Here is a 15,950-nt window from a genome sequence, read left to right on the forward strand (position 1 = left end):
TTCATTTAATTTTGTTTTACACACATGTAAACATGTCATAAAGACTGCATCAAGATAAGTAGGAGTAGTCATATTGGAAAGACATATTTAAAAATTCCAGCATCTTCAACCGGACAGTTTTTTGAGGTAAATGAGCAAACTTTTCTCCTAAATTCAGATACATGTATTGCTAGTACCAATAGTATCAGTTCTTAAAATTCTGTGTATATGTGTGTGTTTCAGATAATTCTAATCCCAATATATTAAGTACATTTGATATACAGAATTTCTCCCTAAGTTAACAGATACCTACACAAGCCTATTATTTTTTCTTGTGGGAAAACACACAAAGATGTTAGATTTCTCATAATTTTCAAAAGCCTCAAGATGGTCTAGAGATAGTCCTTATTATGATAATTCTCCACGAGGTTTTCCCACCTTCTCCCAATAAGCTGTCTCTTTTGAGGCCCTAATATCACTCAGTGATTCATTCAGTAATTCACCAAACTAGCATAATTTATTCAGTAGCCACTGTGGCACACCCTGGGCTACACAATAAAGGGGAACTAGTCAAAGGCAGAATTTTTTTCCCCCTTTGATTCACTTTTCCATCCCTAACATCAAGAAAACTGCTTGGCAGATGGTAGATGCTCAAAAGAATAATAGCTGAATGAAAGAATTAACAAAGAATGGGTAATTAATATAGGATGCCTGTCTCCAGGAGGTTCTATCTTATTTGTGTTTACAAGAGAAATAAAATAATTGGAGACATTTATAGTCTCTGTTCATATAATTAAAGACATAAGGAATTTACATTGCCTAACTAGTTGAGAGGTGAAAATCCGTGACTCTAATATTTAATCCCTTGACATGATAAACTAGATATAATTTTACACTTTTATCACATACTTTGCTAATTCCTATTCTGATATGCAAAAATGGTGCTTGTGCTATTAATTAAATATTAGCTGTGTTTAGAGACATTTTTCAGAACAGAGACTGGCAAAATTCTTAAAGAACCGCATAGTAAATATTTTAGGTTTTGGAAATCATGAGATCTTTGAGGGAACTCAACTCTGTCATTGTACTAGGCAAGCAGCCATAGGCAATATATAAATGAATGAATGTAATTCTGTTCCGGTAAAATTCTATTCACAGAAATAGGTGAAGGACAAGATTTGGTTCATGGACTGTGGTTTTGATCATCCTTGTTTTATTTTTTTTTTAATTTTTTTTTCATCCTTGTTTTAGAAAGTGAAAAAAAGCAATTTCCAGAGAACTTCTCTATGAAAAATTGGCTCATAAATAATACTTCTGGATTAAGTGAGTTAAAATATCTCTCTTTAGACTTGTCATGAATGCTCTAGCCACACTGAAGAAAGACTCATATTAAGTTGACATCACTTCCCAGAATTACTCCCCAGGATTATTCTTAGTACCTCCTCATTTTGTTTTATGTTACAATTTTCTTCTTAATTTTATTATGTGCTTTTCAGCATCTCTATTGCATTTTAGGTAAAACTCAGATATCTCTAATCCTTCAATAATACCATAGAAATACAATTTCAGTTCTGCATTATGTATCTTAAGTGTTTTAACCACTTTTGAAATGGAAACCAAACAAAATCCGGATTTTTCACTATAATGTTAGCACATAGTGATTTCTCCTTATTAACACTCTCTCCTTTGGATTTGAGCCAGGACAATTAGCAAGTTGTTCTTCAGACATGGAACTGGAGTCTAAGAAGTTCAGGATACCGTGCCATGGTTAGGCCCAGCCCATCGATGCAGGGCTTTCCAGTGGGATCAGGCTGCTTCTTCCCCAGGAGCTTGGGAGCCCCACTATTTTGCATGTCTCTCTAAAAAATTTACATAAAAAAAGTCTTGCAAGCTCTATTTCTATTTAATTATTTTTTTCCCCTAGAGAATTATTTTCCTTTCTTTTTCTTTTCTTTTTTCTCTTTCTGTCTGTCTGTCTATAGAACTACTCTCTCTACATAAGAAAGCATCTGAGTATGTGGAAGAAAGAGCTCTCACAGAAGCTCTGGCACATGTTCAAACCTTGAGAACTGACCCAAGTAGAAGATACATTGAATGTTGATATTACCAAAATGGAACTAAAAAAGAAAAAAATAAAAAGTAGAAAAGAATATCTGTAAAGTAGGTAACCATTTACCTTCTCTTCCCCAAAGTGTAATAATAACCCTAATCCACTGCCCTTTTTTCTTAAAGTCCAATTGCCCCTCCCCTACCAACCTTGGGCCTCTATAATAGTGAGTGCTTTTCAGTAGAATACTCCAGCATCTCATTAATTTCAATCTGGAATTAGCTAAAAAATTATAACTAACATTAATCTGAAAGTTTGTTTTTTTGCTTCTGTCATGGATAACTCTACTCCCCAGTTTAAAGCTTATGCTTGATGCCTTTTGTATTGTTCTTGAAAGATACCAATGCTCCTCACTGCAGTGTAAGAAGGTGATAGAAAAGTGGAACAAAGTTGAGAAGTTTCCATAGAGGGATTATAACAGTTGAGTTTATAGGAGGGAAGAATTATATGTGCAGCCAAAAAGGAAATCTTTAGAACTTACAGTTAAAAGAATGAAAGAGAATTAGTGGTACTTATATGATCTTTGAAGAAATCTTTGGTTTAAGAAACTAGTTTTTGCCTTGATAGTTATACTGGAATTAATCCCAGGACAAAAAAATAGATCTATGATTGTGGCATCATAGTGTCATTGATCTGGGTCTTTATTTTGCTTTGCTGCTTACTAATTAGTTGTGTGGTTATGAGAAAAACACATAATTTACCTCAATGTAGGTTATTTTTGTATAAACGACATAATATTTACTTATGATGTTTCTTATGAGCACAAAATATGATACTGTAACTTAAGGATTTTGTCAAGCAAAATTAATGAATAGAAATTAGAAATAAATGTTTGCTCTTTGTATGTAGAGCACACAACAGCATTTTCAAGTAGTGTTAATCTTAAACCTAGGGCTTTGTTAAAATTTATCAGAGGCTTCTAGATGGTATTTGAGAGATGAAGAGACAGGAATCAGGGCCCCCAGCCCTCAACCAAAGTAGCTCAGTGTTTGTTTTATATTTTGGAGTTTTTAGTAACAATTTGATCCCAAAAGGGTGTCTATTTACTTAAAAACTTGAAAGCCACTTAAATAAAAAAAATAATTCAGTTATGATTTAGAAGATCCATACTGCAGTCACAGGTTTGGAACTTCTCAGCTATGTGACCTAAAAAGTTAAACAAATCTATCTAAAAATGGGTGTCTATTTACCCATGGTAATTTTGTAATAATTTATTCTTGCTTTGTTATGGATGCAATTTTTCCTAATTTTAAAGGCTAATTTGATTATCCCCTACAGTTCTGGGCTCAAATTTTTAGTAGCTGTTTTGTCTATTTTCTTTGGCAGTCTCTTCTTTGTTCAAAGTAAATCTGCATTTCTGAAGCTCCATGTGTTCTCACATTAAACACATACACAGTCACAGAAAAACACATAGCTTTAACCTTATTTACCAACTAACAGTTTGGTAATATACTTTATTACCTCCTGAGGAAAGTCTTGAAGAAAGTATCAAATTATTTGAAGAGTATATTGATTAAGTACAAGTAAGAGTGTATTGATTAAGAAATTAATTGTAATCAAAGTATTATAAAGTCAATTAATTCATGTCAAAAATAGTTATTTTATTCAACATGAGGTACATTTGCTGAGCCAAACCTTATACCTTAATCTTAAGAAGCAGGGGCAGCAGGCACTTGAGTTCCATAAAACACAAATGTGTTTAGATCACCATTTAAAAAAATGCATTGTTTCTGAGTGAAATGCATGAGCCCTATAGGCAGAGAACAGTGTGTTCTCTTCTAGGCAGATGGTATTGAGTTTTACCATGAATTTGAAACAAATGCTAAAAAACAGTGAAGCTGATAATCACCAGAAAGACTACCTCAAGATGTTTTTCTCTGATTGATTTCTTTCTTGCAAATAATAAAATTGATAACTGTTGACACTGAGTACTTATTATGAACTAGTCACTGTGTTTGGCTAATAGACATCAATGATCTCACTTAATCCACATAACATCTCTGTCAAATGGATATTAATACTATTATTTTGCAGATGAGGAAATAAGTTGGAGGCAGTTGAATGGTCTCTCATTTAGGAAGAGGTGGAAATGGATATGGGGCTCCATCACCCCACTTCCAGAGCCTATACAAGAACTCCTCTGACATTTAATTGCTTTATAACCAGCAACTTGACAGAGTGGGACACATCACATCAAGGAGTTCATTTTATCCAACATCGGGGAGTTACACTTCTTACAAGTAGATGTCTCCTGGGTAAGGGACTGCAATCCCTCCACTGGCGCTGTGAAACATTGGTGGTCATGACTGAAGGTTTGCTGGCAAAGTTGTTGCTGCATCCAGCCAGAGCATTCCAGAGCTGACAGATGTGTCTGTGACAGACTATCGTTCCTTCAGAGTTGATTTCACTCCATTGGGGTGCTGTGTTATGTCTGTGACTTGAAAAAGTATTCCATGTATTGCATGGATAATTCAAGGGACGGAGGCCACTTTATTTTAATGCGTTCCTCCTATAAAGGGGAAACATTTTTTTGAACCCTCAATACAAAAAAAAAAAAATCAGCATTTTCTGAGCAGCAACTGGCAGTGGATGTGTGTGCATGTGTCTGGGTCTGTGATGGTGTAATGAGAATATATATGTGTAAATGAGAATATATATGGATGTGTAAAAGTGAGAATGTGTGAGCATGTGAACTGGAGAATGTGTGTGTGACTCTGTGTTCTTAAGTGCATGCATGGTCAATCTTAAAACAAATTACGCTTCTTTCTTGGATTTGGCGACTAAGGTGCTCTGAATTAAATTTTTGTTTCAATTCTAGTAACTGCACTAATGTGGTGTCTATTTCATGAGCTAATTTTACCTTTTACTTTATCTTACAGTACTGCTGTTGTTTATTCTATTTGTCTTCATTTATTTATCTACCTTTTTCTTTTGGTGTTGCATGCATTTCTGTAGTGGAGCTCGCTTTTTTTTTTTTTTATCTCAGGGGTAAAAAGTCAACTTCTAAGTAAATAAATTCTTTGAGACACAATATTCTCTTTAAAATGAGAATAAAAAAATCCTCTTTGGAACAACTGAGGGAAGTATAAGAGTGTTTAAACTATTAAGCTTTATTCTACTATAAGGAATTATTGTTTCACAGTTCCTGGATACATTACCTTATGCTATTTACAACTTTAGGATGCTTTCCTGAGGTAGAGCCTTTATTCAGTACTATAAAATAAATATTTATTGGTACTGCATGCCAGGTACTGTTCCAAGCACTTAATATGTATTAACTTATTTGAATTCCACATAACCCTATTGGGCAGGTACTACTATTACTCCCATTTTACAAATAGGGAAACTGAACACAGATAATTTACATTAATTTGTTTAATTTTAAAGAACTAAACTTTTTTTTAATTTTTATTTATTTATGATAATCACACAGGGAGAGAGAGAGGCAGAGACATAGGCAGAGGGAGAGCTCCATGCACCAGGAGCCTCACATGGGATTCGATCCTGGGTCTCCAGGATCGTGCCCTGGGCCAAAGGCAGGCGCCAAACCACTGCGCCACCCAGGTTCCCTAAAGAACTAAACTTGATGAAGTCATAATTTAAGACCAGTGTTATCAGCTTCTTTGTATTACTTTGGCACATGTGCTTGTTATTTGAAGAGTAGATATTATCTTTTCCTTTTCCTAGAGTTATTTTATTCTTACTATGTTAATTATTTTATTCATTTATTGTAAGATTACAATTTTTAAGAGTTTAAGGCCAAATATGTAAATGATATTCAAATATGCCATCATAAGGCTGCTATTTTAAGTATCCATTAATTAGACATAATATTTTCAAATACAACATTTTCCTTCTTTTCACCAAAGACACCTACCTAATTTTAAAGGCTGAAATAAAATGCACCTCAAGTGGCATCTACTAGAATATTTAGAGCCACGATATTTGTACAAGTGCAAACACAAATGCCCATAAGCAAAATCATTAAAATGTGATATATTCACATTGTAGAATACAAGGCAGCATAAAACTGATCTACAACTACACACAAAAATATGAGTGTACTTCACAGATACAATATTGTGAGAAAGAAACCAGACAAAACAGTATGTGCAATGTCATTCAACTTCTCTGAAGGACAAAATAGGTAATATTAGAGGTCAAGATAATAGCCACCTTTGAATTATTTAATGGAAAGGAGCATGAGGAAAGCTTGTGGGTTCTGGTAACATTCTGTTTCTTAATCTGAGTGCTAGTTTCAAGGGGGCATTCTTCCTTTTTGTATTAAAGCATTAATTTTTTAGAGAAGTTTTAGGCCCATGGCAAAATTGAGAAGGTGTAGAAATTTCTCCACATATCTCTTGCCCCCACACTTGTGTAGCTTCTCCCAATTATTAACATCCACCACTAGGGTGGTACATCTGTTCCAACTGATGAATCTACATTGGCACATCATAATCGTCCATAGTCTATAGTTCACCTTAGGGTTCACTCTTGGTGTCATGCATTCTGTGGATTCGACAAATGTATATTGACATGTATCAATCATTAGAGTATCATAGAGAGTATTTTCAATGCCCTAAAAATGCCCTGTGTTCCATCTTTTTATTCCTCTACTTCTATAACCCCTGACAACAACTGATCTTTTTACAATCTCTATAGTTTTGCCTCCAGAATATCATATAGGTCGAATCACATAGTGTGTAGCCTTTTCAAATCAGTTTATTTCCCATAGTAATGTGCACTTAAGCTTCCTCCATGGCTTTTCATGACTTGATAGGAAATTTCTTTTAGCACTGGATAGTATTCTTGGATGTAACACAGTTTATTTAGACAGTTACCTACTGAAGAACATTTTGGTTGCTTCTAAGTTTTGGCAATTGTAAATAAAGCTGCTATAAACATCCTTGTGCAGGACTTTGCTTGGGTATGTTTTCAATTCTTGAATAAATACCAAGGAGAGTGAGTGGAGTATTTGGTATATTTAGAGTATATTTAATTGCTTTTTTTTAGGATTTTATTTATTTATTCATGAGAGAAACAGAGAGAGAGGCAGACACATATGCAGAGGGAGAAACAGGCTCCCTATGGGGAGCCTGATGCTAGACTCAATCCCAGAACCCCTGGATCAAGCCATGAGCCAAAGGCAGATGCTCAACCACTGAGCCACCCAGGTGCCCCCCAAGTATATTTAGTTTTTATAAGAAACTGCCAAACTCTCAGATCAGCTGTACACTTTTCCATCACCTTTAGCAATGAATGAACAACAGCAATGTGTTGTTCCACATACACACTAGCCTCTGGTATTGTCAGTGTTCCAGATTTTGACCATTTTATTAGGTCTGTCGTGCTGTCTTGATGTTTTAACTGGCATTTTCCTGATGAGATATCCTGTTGAGCATCTTTTCCTGAGCTTATTTGCCATCTATCCATTTTCTTGTTGAGGTATCTGTTAATGCCTTTGATCCATTCTTTTATTGGATTGTTTGTTTTCTTACTATTGGGTTTTAAGAGGTGTTTGTAGTTTTTGGATAATAGTTCTTTATCAGATGCATCTTTTTGAAACATTTCCTCCCAGTCTGTGTTTGTCTTCGTATTCTTTTGAAAGTATCTCTGACAGAGCAGAAACTTTTAATTTTAATGAAGCCTAGTTTATCAGTTATTTCTTTCCTGGATTGTGGTGTTAGTGTTGTACCCAAAAAGTCATCACTGCACTCAAGGTCATCTAGGTCTTTCCTAAGTTATCCTCTGGCAATTTTATAATTTTGCATTTCACAATTAGGTCTATGACTCATTTTGAGTTAATTTGGGGGAAGGATATAATATCTGTGTCTGTATGTATGTACATATATATGTATGCATGTGTGTGGCTATCAAATTGTTCTCGCACTATTTGTTGAAAAGAGTACCTTTGACCCATTGTATTACCTATATTCCTTTGTTAAGGGACTATTTGTCAATTGACTATATCTGCATGGATCTGTTACTGGAGCTATATTCTATTCCATTGCTCTATTATTTCACCAATATTCTACTATTCTGATTACTAACGCTTTATAGTAAGCCTTGATTTTGGGTAGCATTAGTCCTGTGACTTTGTTCTCTTAAGTATTGTGTTGGTTATCCTGAGTCTTTTGTTCTTCCACATAACCTTTAGAAATGGATTGTCAAATTCATGAAATAATTTCCTTGATTTCTTGGGATTTTGATTGGGATTGTGTTGAATCTATACATCAAGTTGGGAATAACCAACATCTTGACAATATTGAATCTTCCTACCTATGAACATTAAATATCTCTCCATTTACTTTTTCTTTGATTTCACTTATCACAGTTTTATAATTTTCCTCACATAGGTCTTGTACATATTTTGTTAGATTTATACTTGAATTTTTCATTTCTAGGAAGTGCTAATGTAAATGGTATTGTGTATTTAATTTCAAATTTCGTTTGTTCATTGTTAGTATATAGAAAGCAATTGACTTTTGTATATTAACTTTGTAAACTGCAACCTGCTATAACAGCTTGTAGTTCCATATATTTGTTGATTCTTTCAGATTTTCTACATAGATAACCATGTCATCTATAAATAAAAAGTTTTATTTCTTCATTCCCGATCCACATACTTTTATTTCCTTTTCTTGTCTTCTTGCATTAGCTAGAAGTGCCAGTATGATGTTGAAAAGGAGTGGTGAGAGGGGAGACCTTTGCCTTGTACCTGATTAGTGGGGAAGGTTTTGGTTTCTTTCATTAAGTATAATGTTAGCTGTGGGTTATTTGTAGATATTCTTTATCAAGTTGAGGATGTTATCCTCTATTCTTGGTTTACTGAAAGTTTTAAAAAAACAGTGTTTATAAGCACTGGATTTTGACAAACGATTTTTCTGTGTTATTGATGGGTTACATTAATTGATTTTTAAATGTTGAACCAGCCTCACATATCTATGGTAAATCCCACATGGCTTTGGTATACAATTGTTTTATACATTGTTTGATTCAATTTGCTAACATTTTACTGAGGATTTTTGCATCTATGTGCATGAGAAATGTTGGTCTGTAGTATTTTTTTTTCTTTTTTTCTTTTAATGTCCTTGTCTAGTTTGGATATTGGGGTATTAGAGCTTCCCTCATAGAATGAGTTAGGAAAGATTCCATTTGCTTCTATCCTCTGAAAGAAATTGTAAAGTTATCTATATATACTGAAGTAAAAAGATATTCCTTAGAAATAAATAGGTTGCAGAAGAAGATGCATGGGATTGCATGTGTTATGATCCCATTTGTGTTATAAATAGATTTTTAATATATATTTCCAACTCTCCCTTTAAAAATGTATTTTGAAGTGGTTATACTCTCCAGCTCCTTTTTTGAGTACTTTGAAAATCTGTACCTCGGGGTGTCTGAGTGCCTCAGTTTGTCAAATATCTGACTTTTGATTTTAGCTCAGACCATGATCTCAGGGTCATGACATTGAGCCCTGTTTCTGTCTCCACACTCAGCATAAAGTCTGCTTAAGATTCTTTTTCTCCTTCTCCTTCTCCTTCTGCCACTCCCCCTGCTTGCTCACTCTCTCTTTCCTAAATAAATAAATAAATAAATAAATCTTAAAAAAAAAATCTGTACCTTCTCCGCTCATTGGTAGGTAATGCAGACATGTGGACAATGACTTTTAAACAGTCAAAGATATTGATAATTTCTGTGTTAATCTTTTCTCCTCTCCCCCGTTTAGGACCTTCTTCAATCTGGAAGCCTGCAATGGAGAGGGAAGATGGGGTCCTACTGGATCTGTCTCTCACTCTGCTTACTTGTTTCCTTATCTTTAGCTGTCTGTTCTTTTCCAGATGCACTAAGGAGGTTGGGAAAGGATAGATGAAATGCAATGAGCTATAAAGCACAGTGGGCCTGGGAGGTGGTTAAATGTGGTTCTTCCTTAAGTCCTGAGCATCATGTGATGTCCTGCAATGTTTATCACTGGAGTCACCTGGAGTCTTAGAAAATCTTAATTTTATCAGACCCTCAGGGCCCCCTAGGTGCTTCTCTCATTTATGTGTTTATCATTGCCAAAATAATCTCTTTTCTAATATCCTGACATTCTTTCCACTTTCTCCATCTTTGTGTATTCTTCAGGTGAATTATGAGGTTTAAAAGTCATATACTGGGGATCCCTGGGTGGCGCAGCGGTTTAGCGCCTGCCTTTGGCCCAGGGCGCGATCCTGGAGACCCGGGATCGAATCCCATGTCGGGCTCCCGGTGCATGGAGCCTGCTTCTCCCTCTGCCTATGTCTCTGCCTCTCTCTCTCTCTCTCTCTCTCTCTCTCTCTCTCTGTGACTATCATAAATAAATAAAAAAATTAAAAAAAATAAAAGTCATATACTATTCTTCTTGTGTTCTGTAATATATTTCATATATGTACTGTGATCTTTGGGATTCTACAACATTAAGTTTAACATCTTGGTCTCTATTTTGTGAGCAACTCATCAGAAATGAAGCAGAGATAACATAATACTAGTATCATCTGGTAAACATCTAAGCATATATACACTCCACTACAAAACTTTGTGGTTACATTCTTGATACTGGTTACTTGAGTAACATTGCATAGAGTCTGCAGCACCACAGAAAACTTTTACTTACTTACTTATTTTATATTTATTTATTTATTTATTTTATTTATTTATTTATTATTTTAAAGATTTTATTTATTTATTCATGAGAGACACAGAGAGAGAGGCAGAGACACACACAGAGAGAGAAGCAGGCTCCCTGTGGAGCTTGATGCAGAACTCGATTCCAAGACCCCAGGATCATGAACTGAGCCAAAGGCAGATGCTCAACCATTGAGCCACCCAGGTGCCCTTTACTTTTTCAAATACCATTTTGGACACTTTACACTATATTTGCACCTTGAGCATCAGTTACTATAAACATCATCATCTTCATCATCAATTGTATTTTAAAATAAAAATAAATGAATAAAAATACGCAGCCTTTCTAGCAGTTCCTATACTTTGAGTCTCAGAATTATGCTATTGTTAAGATCTACACCCTCTACTTACTTGGTGAAGAACAGCTGTGCTGTATAATATATTCCTCTGATCTTCCAGCTTTCACTCTTCATGGGAGCCCTTGGGCAAATGATTACTGACAGTAATTCTCTCTTCCTCTTTTGGAAAAGGACCATAACTCAGCCTCTATTGAAAATTTTGTCTTCTTCACCTGTTATTTTCATTCAGCCAATTCTAACAATTGCCCTCCTCATTTTGTTCACTCTGAGATACTTCAGCCATTCTGTAATCACTCTATAGGTTAGACATTGATTGAGACTCACAAGGATTCAGTGTTACTCAGGATTTTCACAATTCAGGAATGTATGTCAAAGGTCATGAGACCCAGCATGATGATCATAATAGTAATAGATTTCTGTTTCAAGCACTGTTCGAAGCACTTTATTTATACAATTCATTTAATCCTCACAACAAATCTATAAGGAAATAATTAAAATATTTTCATTTCACAGAAGAGAACTGAGGCACAGAATGATGGAATACTTTGCCCAAGGTCATAGTACTAGTTGAGGAAGTGATTTCCAGCTGGTACTTAGGCAGTCTTGCTATGGAATATTTGCTTTTCACACTGAGGCTATACTCTCCTCAATATAGGGACATTTTGTGAATCTACTTGTCCTAACAGTAGAGAGACATGTAATGAGTATTTAAGTAAATGTCACTGAAGGTTAGCATACCTCTATGATCAATATTTTCCTCAACTTGTATGTGTAAATATGACAAGGTGAAAAAAACAAACTAATCAGTAATAAGTAGCGTTTTCCAACTCAAAGGTTATATCTCTTTTGGGATAGAATGAATAATTTCAAAGCACATGACCAATAGCACATATAGATTTAATTTATTATTTTTTTTTTTTTAGTTTTTAAATTCTGCAAAGCAAGTACATTTAATTTCCTCTCAGGTTTTATGTTATATCAGTTAAACAGCTGAAACAATGTTTCGTGAGAGTATTATTTCAACTGAGAACATCTGCAGTGAACTGGAACATCTTTTTTTCTCCAAGAGTTCATGTGAAGCTTACAAGAGGAATCCAACACTTTGTTCCATATCTGTAAAATATTTCTGTATTATTTAATGGCTTTCATGTATACCTCTAGTTTTAGTAATAATCTGGTTGGAAAAATGTCCTCAAAACTTTGGCATCATTACAGATAGGATATTATTTAAATAGCTGATGCTTAGGAAATACCTTTTTAAGTACTTTTATCTTGGTCATGTTTCAAATTTTCCGTAAATAAGCAAAATTATCCTGTGATGGTTTTCTTGCCTTTATATGTCATTGATTCATTTTTTACTTTATTACTGAGCTCAACACTATTCAAACAAATGCCATTGAGTAAATTGATAACTTCATCTAAATCCAGTTTTATTTCTCTTGACTGTTTTAGCTATCTCATGTTTTCTATCTGACTGATTCGTGGCATAGTTAAAGGCTGGCTTTGGAGCCAAATATTTTTCTCCTGTTGCCTGTCTTGGAGAATTCATTTATTATCTCTCAGTGTTAGTTTCCTCATTCATAACATAGAGGAAAAATTCTACCTTGCAAGGTTATTTTAATGATCAGAAATCTTTTATTTCAAATGTACTTCACAGCACCAATATATAGTAGGAATCAACTAGTAAACACTATCATTAGTTACACTATCACAACCATCATTATCATCATTATCATCACATCAGGTTCAAAAAAATTTCTTCATTATAGTATAAACACAAGAGTCTTTTATTCCATGAAAAAATGATGTAAAAAGAGCTATTTCCATGCTAGATTTCAAAACATGGATGCCTTATCATTTCAAAAGTTGAGAGCAATAGTCCATACTTTACTATAACCTCCATACCGTAAGAGTCAAGTAATACCCAATAAAATCAGAGAAAATTGCCAAAAAAAATTGATACTGAACTTAAAATATTAAGAAACTAATTTGGCAACAGATAGCTATTTGATTCTTTTAATTTCATCTGATTTCATATAGTTATGACATTAATAAAACATCATCTGTATGACAGCTTGTGTTTAGTTCCTATTAAGATGATTTATGTGATTTAAGAACAACCCTGAAGACTACAGCTAAAGGTGAGATTTGATTATTCTTTTAATTGCAGAGTGAACATGAAAATATTGTGCAGGTTAATTTTATATACATGCAATTGACTTGACTATTAGAGTTATAAGATGCAAGAATGAAGCTAGAATATTTTATTTAGCATTTTGAGGCCCCTCAGGGACATTTAAGTTTTCCATGTTCACACAGATTCAGTTCATGATGATCTAAGTCCTCAGACTCTATATTTCTTTGGCATCTTTCTTTTAGTGCATTTTTATGTGAATGATTATTTCTGAGAAAACACGTTTTATATTTCAAAATATCCTAAATTGAGATATCCAGATTTGGTTATAGGTGTGTATATTAATGATTTTTTTTAAAAAAAGACTTATTTCAGAGAGAGAGAGAGAGAATAAGCACAAGAGGGGAGAAGGGTAGGGAGAGGGGGAGAGGGAGAGAGAGAGAGTGGGATGGGGAGCCACCAAGGGGCTCAATCTTACAACCCTGAGATCATGACCTGAGACAAAATCAACAGTCAATCACTTAACTGACTGAGCTACTCAGGTGCCCCTATTAATAATTATTTTTAAGTTTGAAACTAAATTATTTTAATAATTAATATTAAATTAAGTTATTTACCTATTTGTGTGGTTAGATATCTGTAATCTAAAATGAATACTGACTATCACAATAGTATTAAATACTTCACAAAACACTCTTGAGTTAAAGTGAAGGATCTTGAAGTAAAAACAAAACAAAACAAAAAATATCCTTTTATCTCTTTAGAAACTAAAAATCATTTCTTCTTACTTTCCTGTTCTACTGGTTAGAATCTGAATGACATTATAAAATATTACTTTTATCTTTTTTGTTTGTTTTTAATCTTTTTAATATTATGACCATTAAACTATTTCTTCTACAAATTAGTATATATTTACTGACTAAAAAAGAAATTGTCTAGTGATTAGAGTATTATGTTCTTCTAAAACATTAGATTGTATGTCAAAAACTTACAAGATGAAATTACAACCAGATCACAGACAATTGTAAAAGGCGTTACTAGGGTTTTGTGATTCACTTTTGGAAACACTGGGTAAATATTTTATTTTAAAGGAAAATTATACTTCTAGTTACAGGCACATCATGATCTCTTTAAGCAAAATATTCAAGGCAATGATTATGGTTTTTAAAACTATTTACAATAACTATCTTTTAAAATAATTTATCTGGTTAAATTTGCTATTTCTTTAAGGCAATATTAGCATAATGCCAAATTTAACATAAAACAAAATCATGAACTAATAATAATTATTTTCCCCTTCCTCAGGAAAAAAATAGATGATTATTATCTATTTTTAACATATTATTTTAAAAAATTAGGTATGTTAGGAGAATATCCATTTAAGTGAAATTTTGTGTGTGGAATATCTGCTAGTTCTATATTATTTCCATTATTAGAGATACTGCAAATAGTTCCAATTATTTCACAATATTGTAGCATTTCATTATCTTAAACCCTATATTTTTATACTCTGTGTTTACCAGATGGGTTTATCTCAGAGAATAATGGCACTATCTCTTACAAATACAAATTGTCACATAGGCATGCATAGATTGTAGAGCCAAGTGAAAAGGATGATCAGAAATGGGGAAAAAAATTCTTCTCTCATTCTTAATGGTGCTGTAAAAGAAGAAAGTCATGAACAACTTTTTTTGATCCATTTTTTTCTTCCTAACTTGGAAACTTTAAATGAAAACTTATAGTTGGAAGTCAACTTAATAATATGGTTGAGAGATATTTCTTGGCCTTTCTTAAATGAAAATAATATAATAATTAATAAATTTTCATATAGTCTCAAAGATTTCAAGATTTTTTTTTCTTCTTCATAAGGTCTTAATCCCAAACTATCGAAGTCACTATCTTTGCTCTGTGGCCTTTTCATTTTTTTAAAAAAATTAATTTGGTCATTTTGGGATTCTGGGAATATTTTTATTTTAATTGCATGTTCTATTGTTAAGCCTTTACTTTCATTTATAACAAACTACTCTTTTTTAATAACACAAGGAAGGCTCTGAGGAGCAAGAGACTGATTGGCTCATTACTGCTGGTTGAAAAGCACTATGATGCACAGATTTCTCAGACAAGTGCAGATGATTTTTCTATAAAACCTCAACCTTTCATGTTCTACACTCAACTTTCAGAAGAATAGATAGTAAAAAAATTCCACAATCCCCAAACAAATGGCAGAGACGAGTTTGTAGAGGAAAGCACTCATTATTTTGTCTGCTCCTATTGTTTATTTCAATGAAAAGAATGAAAGCAACTCTGAAAAGAACTTAGAATTGTATGTAGAAAACAGAACTGAAGCCAGAAGAATGGATAATTTTTATTGACTTTGGACATGCACTGTCAAAAGTCCCTGCTTTAGTGGGACTAATTATCTCAGAAGTTTAGAACTTGGCACACTGAGGTTAAGAGATTGACATCTAAGTTGGTCACCTAACTTTGTTCTTGAACCACAGGGTAAACTTCGAACTCTTGCCAAGAAATATTAACTATGACATCATTTGGGAGCTAAAACAGCCTCTTTTATTTTTCCATGAAGTCTAGACAGGATAAGTTACTTGCCTCAATTCTTAAGTTAATTAGGGACAGAATGAGGTCTAGACCAATGGTCTGTTGTTATTACATAGAACCTCACTTACTTCACTCAAAGGACCAGAAAGGATTGAGTGAGTGAGGGAGTGAG

The sequence above is a fragment of the Nyctereutes procyonoides genome, unplaced genomic scaffold, assembly GCF_905146905.1.
Source record: "Nyctereutes procyonoides isolate TBG_1078 unplaced genomic scaffold, NYPRO_anot_genome, whole genome shotgun sequence".
In the NCBI taxonomy this organism is placed as follows: Eukaryota; Metazoa; Chordata; class Mammalia; order Carnivora; family Canidae; genus Nyctereutes; species Nyctereutes procyonoides.